Raw genomic sequence first — 6554 nt, 5'->3', positions numbered from 1 at the left:
CAAAGTCAGATTTGGGCGTTCTTTTTATGCACGCTCTCGGTTTAATGAACTCTACGAATTTCATTTAGATTGCTAATGCTAAATATCGCTCTAACGTAAATTTCACTTTTTACGTCATTCAGCGTTGTCGCATCTGTCGCGAAACTTCGACAGGTCATAACTTCTTCGCTATAACTCGGATTTCGACATTCTTTATATATTCGGAAACCTAGTCACGACCACTACCACATCCTTCATAGCTATCGAGATTATCTAACATTTTATTTTGACGCTTATTTTTATCCTTAATTTATTTAAGTCATACAGTTAAGCACAAAACACATAATACTCAAATAATACACTTCTATTATTTCAAAACGGGTTATAAAGATTAACCTAGACTATTATATCAACATTAATGACAAGCCCAGAAACATAGGCGTTACAGATAAGAGGTTAATCGAAGAGCCTGAAGCAATTGTTGACCGTAAGACGAAGAAACTGCGACGTAAGATGGTCGAATTAGTGCTAGTGCGATGGAAACATTCGAATGGGTCCAACCTCACCTAGGAGACAGAGAATAACATGATAAGTCGCTATCCACATCTGTTTACTGATGCATGATTCTAAGACGAAATCATCCTAAGGGAGAGAGAATTGTAACGCCTACGTTTCTGGCTAAGCATTATTATTATGATGTAATAGTTAAGGCCAACAATTTTAACCTATTTTATGTAACGAAGAAGAATTATTTGAGTATTATGTGGTTTATATGCAATATATGTGTTTATAACGAAATAATAAAATAGAAATAATATATGTGTCTAAAATAAAATAATAATTAGACCCACTGACCCAATGTCTTTGAATAAAGTTGAAGTAGTCATAACAACGATTTTGGAGATACAATAAATACTAAAATCCGACTTATATTGAAGAAGTTATGACTCGTCGAAGTTTCGCGATTAAACCGGTACGGCTCCGCGTATCGTAAAAAGTAAATTTTTGACGAAATACTTTTTAGCCTTAGCAATCTAAACAAAAGTCATAGTAGACATTAAACCGAGAGCGTGCATGTAGAGAACATCTAAATCTGACTTCGTTAGAGGAAGTTATGATTTTTTTAAGATTCAGCGTAGTAGTATACAGCCCGGAAATCGAATTTTAGATCAATCGATTATTAGCCGACACAATCTAAACGGGAATTAAAGATATCGTTAATAGGAGCTCAACGATATAAAGACAGTCGAAAACGGACGTCATATAACGAAATTATGAATTTTTAACGGATTTTAACTGTCTACATCTGTTAAAATATAACTTTAAAAATAATGTCAAAATTAGCCGACGGAGTCTAAACGGAAGTTTTAGATCACGTTGATAGCTACGCTGGCTTTAAAGAACATCAAAAGCGGAGTTCATATTGACATGTGGCTTGATCTAGGTCACACCTTCTTCACCACGGTGTGACAACCCGTAATTTCTATCTTGCGAAAGTCAAACTTATCCATTACAAGCCACATGTCTACATCTGTTAAAATATAACTTTAAAAATAATGTCAAAATTAGCCGACGGGGTCTAAACGGAAGTTGTAGATCACGTCGATAGCTACGCTTGCTTTAAAGAACATCAAAAGCGGAGTTTATATGCGTATGTTATGAATTTTACAAGATAATTAATTTTCGGATAACCAAAAATTGACATGTGGCTTGATCTAGGTCACACCTTCTTCCCCACGGTGTGACAACCCGTAATTTCTATCTTGCGAAAGTCAAACTTATCCATTACAAGTCAAACTTAATGATTTTTTATTTTAATAAAGTTAAAATAATAATATTTGAAACATTAAAAACACTTGATAAAAGTGTTGTATAATTTAAGAAGTAAAAACATGAAGTCCGAAGACCATTCTACCTTTCCTTCGGACCGTAAACCTTGCTTGAGCCGTGAATGGTTTGCATCCGTGAACCATTCCTCGGACCACAAACCTTCGGATTCTATCTCCTTGGGAAGGGTGTATGGCTGTAATCTCACATCTTATCATTTTGGGTCTCGCTCTCGGCCTCAAACCGCCTTCGGGCAGTGATCATGCTTCGGTCGTGAACCCTCGCATGACCGTTAACTCTTCTCGGTCGTGAACCCAAGGATCTTATCTCCTCGGGATATGTTTACTACCGAAGACTCTTAAGTATATATACAAATGTGACTAATTTTTTCTCATTTCACACACTCCAACCGCAAACACTTTCATTCTCTCTCAAGTATCAAAGGCCAAAAACCTCATCTCTCCTCAAGAACATCAAGTATTCTTCATCTTTATCAAACAATCACCTTCCAATCTTCATATCCTTGGGCCTAAAACACTTGAATCTTCAAGTGTTCTTCAATTCATCAAGAGCATCAGCCGAAAACACAAGATCATCCTCACTTTATGGTCGTGAACTCAAGAACACCAAGTGTTCTTGGGCCGTGAACACACAGCCTGGCCGTGAACAGCTTTCAGCCCTCCATCTTTGCTTCTAACACCCTTATTTGTAAGTTAAACTTACAAATTAGTTCGTTTTCCTAGCATTCTTATGAGTATATTCAATAATAGTATACCTATATATTACATAAATTGTGTTTAGGACCGGTTTTGTTAACAAGACTTCACTTGTGCAGATAACGTCCTATACCAAATCTTCAATCGAATACCCAACAAAATGTGAGTTCATACCCCCATATTTTTCCAAACTTTTTAATGTTTTTAGGGGGGGGGATACAAGTAAAACACAAAGAATGTTGTGTTTTAAAATATAAATTGTTTATTATGTCTTTCTTACCATTGAAATGTACTTAAGACATGAAATTTATTAAAACATGGAAATAAGCTTATAAACTATAACAATTATAGTTTATGGAACAAAAGAATCTTTTTATAAACTTACCTGCTATTTATAAAAAAGGTTTTCGCATTATTACTTGTAAAGTCGTTAATCTAGTTTGTGAGACACGTCTTTGGGTACTTACATATGTACTAGTGGAAGTCTACCCTATAAACCAGAGGCTCCTTGAGGGAGAGAGTGGGTTTATGTATAGATCTATATGGGACCAAAAATCTCTCACCTCTACTGTTAGCTACAGTTGAACCGGCAGGTCTGCAGGTGACAAACGTCATAAATGATATTGGCATCTGTTACACTTCGTATCTATTAGTATGGTCACAAAACTCACAAGTAGATAACAACGACATATTTACGTAGTAATATACTTTTTTATGAACAATTTCAAGGGATATTAACTATATGATTACTCAATATATATACAATAGGGTTAGATAAAACTGAAGCCCGGTAGACAGTGAAATTTGTGATTTCCGCCTTACTTCTTGTTCCTTGTTTGGTTGTGGGCTTAGGTCAGATTCACCCATTCAACTGTTTATTCGATCTCGGTTATATACAACTTGTATGTATTAAGTAATCATAGTAGCGTAGTATCGTCACATTAGATTTTCAGAACAAACAAGTCTTCAGCCAGTATAACTTATCGACAAAAATAGTAACATTAAAGTGAGTATAGTAATTATACTGGTGCTTTTCATTCTTGGAACGATTAAGACTATAATTCGGTTTTATAGAAAATATAAGATTTTCTATGGTAAACATCATCATTTCAAAGGTAAACAATTTTTGATAGAACTTTCTGAAAACAATAACAATGGTTACTGAAAACAATGTTTTACAATAGAATAAGTGGAACTAAGAACCTTTTTACAAAAGGTTCAACACTTGTTAACAAACTAGTATAACATAAAGGACCTTTAGTGGTTAATTCTATAATTCCTTAGTTTATACATCAAAGTTATATATAAATAATATCCGATAGGCGGTGGAATGTGTGATTTCCGCCTTACTTCATGTTCCTTGTTTGGTTGTGGGCTTAGGGCAGATTCATACATTTAATTGTCCGTTCGATATTTGGTTATTTATAGCCAGTATAAACTAAGTGATTGTAGAAGGAACTATTGTGGTTACCATTTTACTAAAGAAAATATAAGATTTTCTTAAGGAATATTTTCATCATATTTCAAAGAACTATTACAGTTAACTCCGTAAGCACCTGATGAATACATCAGGGTTATATACAATGAGGATCTAACAAACAATGGGATGTGTGATTTCCGCCTTACTTCCTGTTCCTTGTTTGGTTGTGGGCTAAGGGCAGATTCACACAATCGATTATTTGTTTGATCTGGATTGTATATAACTTGTATTCATTAAGTACTCGTAAAAGGAATTGTAATAGTCATTTTACTTATCATTCATTACATCAGAAAATATAGGATTTTCTAGAGGAATAGGTGAGCTTTTCCAAAGAACAAAGAGTATACCTTTTATAACAAAAATACTTATGAACTCACCAACTTAAATGTTGATACACTTTCAAAATCACTTGTATTCTCAGGAAACTAGTAGACAGGTACACACATAGGGATTTAGAAGATGGAGCATAGTAACTTCATATCTTTGTTTGTTATTTACTTTTGGAGTCAACCTTTTGTGAATCGAATACAATGTAAACATTTTAATATTAATGTCATGGTTGTTGTTGCTTGTTTTACTATTTTACATTTGTTGTGATACTGAGCATGACGTCCTTCGGCCCTGAACGATTCCGCCGTTTCGGTTTGAGGGTGTGACACACGGCTTGCCACCTGAAACTGACACATGGACACATTACGCCTAGCATAATGTTGGAGTACGCTGAGCATACGGCTCCTTTACAACCTATAAATAGAAGTCGCAAATCACTCAATTCCTCACACCTTTCTATCCAACTCTCTCCCAACCCCCCTCCCCAAAAAAAAGCCTTTAAGCTTTTATCTAGAACTTCCTAGGTGTTAGTAGCGAAGCCCCAAAAGTGTCGAAAAGCCCCGAGAAGTAGAGCTTTCACCTTAGAAGTTCTGCCCGCGCAGAGTTCGGTTTATCGCTAAACCACATGTAAGTTGAGTTGTGCTTACCGTACTTTAAGTATAACTTATGTTTTAAGTTCATTATCGTTATTATGAACCTATAAACAAGATTAATTAGTGATTCCAAGTCATTTTACTTATTGATCTACTTAAGGGGATGATGTCTAGGCTGGATTTAGTGAGGTGTTTAAAGTGGGATTTCCAAACAATATACTTCGTATACCAAACTGACCCTACCTCCGATATGATACTACCTGGTTGTTCCTTACTTGATAGAACTTGAAGTAGACTTTGAGTTAATGATGAATCTAGAATAATAATTAGTCTCAATAAATATTAGACTAAGACTTAGTGATAATGACATTAGGTTACGTCAAAGGAAAAGACAGTTACTTTCAAATAAAATGTTGCCCGAATTTCGAGTCGTCACTTTAACAAGTGAGTGCATAGTTACTTTCATCTTACACATAGATATGAAGTATTTAATATAAATTACACGCTATATGTGCTTATTATTTGTTTTCTTGATATCTTTGTTGGCTGAACGATTTATACATGTATTATTTGATTTAAACTGTATATGTATTTTATACCTATAATTATGTTGGGTAAAGATGGGTAGATGAAAGACGATATAGATGATGAATGATGAAATAAATAATGAAAGGCCTTGATTTTAAAGCTGATCCAATCATCTAGCGGAGTATAGATGACGACCACAGACTATTCTACACAGTCCAGTGGAACGTTGGCAGGCTCGCAACCTGTAGGTGTTTTTGAACTACGTGTTCATCGGGTGTACTCCATCCCCCTTATGGTTTCCTTACTGACACATATTGTTGAGGAAGCCCCTAAGCAATATTGTCATTCTTGAAGATAATCCTTAGGCTAGGTCCCTTAAATTAGATGTTCTAGGGACAAAAAGTGAGGATAATGGGAATGAGTAATCGGGTTGAATGATTTGATGAAAATAAAGATTTTAATTATTGTGGGTTGAAAACCATATGTTCTTACCAGGAACTCAAGTCTAAACCACTCAACTTATTGCATTACAGGTAGTGGCACAAGAGCATTGGTGTGATGAACAAATGAGAGAATTATGGATTATAGGCCAGCAGAATAATAGATGTTGTAAGGCCTATGTTATTTTCCGTTTATGCTTATGTTTTGTATTGATGATGACATCCCAACATTTTTCATATAATTAAAATACATTTATTCAAAAATGTTTTGATAATATATTTATCATATTTTGGAACAAATTTTGCAATATTATTCTTTAAAAATATACTCTGATTTTTAAAAAAAAGCATAAACAAATCAGTCTTTTGGCCGTGAAATTGGGGATGTCACATGGACCGCCTCACAGGGCCTACAGCCTATCTGAACCGCTCTATGGGCTGCCGGCCTGACTACATCGCCTTATAGGGCATACCGCGTATCCGGTCGTCGCCGAGTGTCTTGGCCTACAACACAAAGCAGGACCGCCTCAACCCAAACCAACATATCAACATATGAAACAAACAAACATGAACACAAAGCCGAAAAAATCATACAGATCTAACAGATCACAAAAGCATAACAACATACGGTAACCTGGATATTAATCTAATGGGTCGGCCT

This window comes from Lactuca sativa, chromosome 2 (assembly GCF_002870075.4).
Source record: "Lactuca sativa cultivar Salinas chromosome 2, Lsat_Salinas_v11, whole genome shotgun sequence".
Lineage (NCBI taxonomy): Eukaryota > Viridiplantae > Streptophyta > Magnoliopsida > Asterales > Asteraceae > Lactuca > Lactuca sativa.
This window is presented reverse-complemented; position numbering follows the sequence as displayed.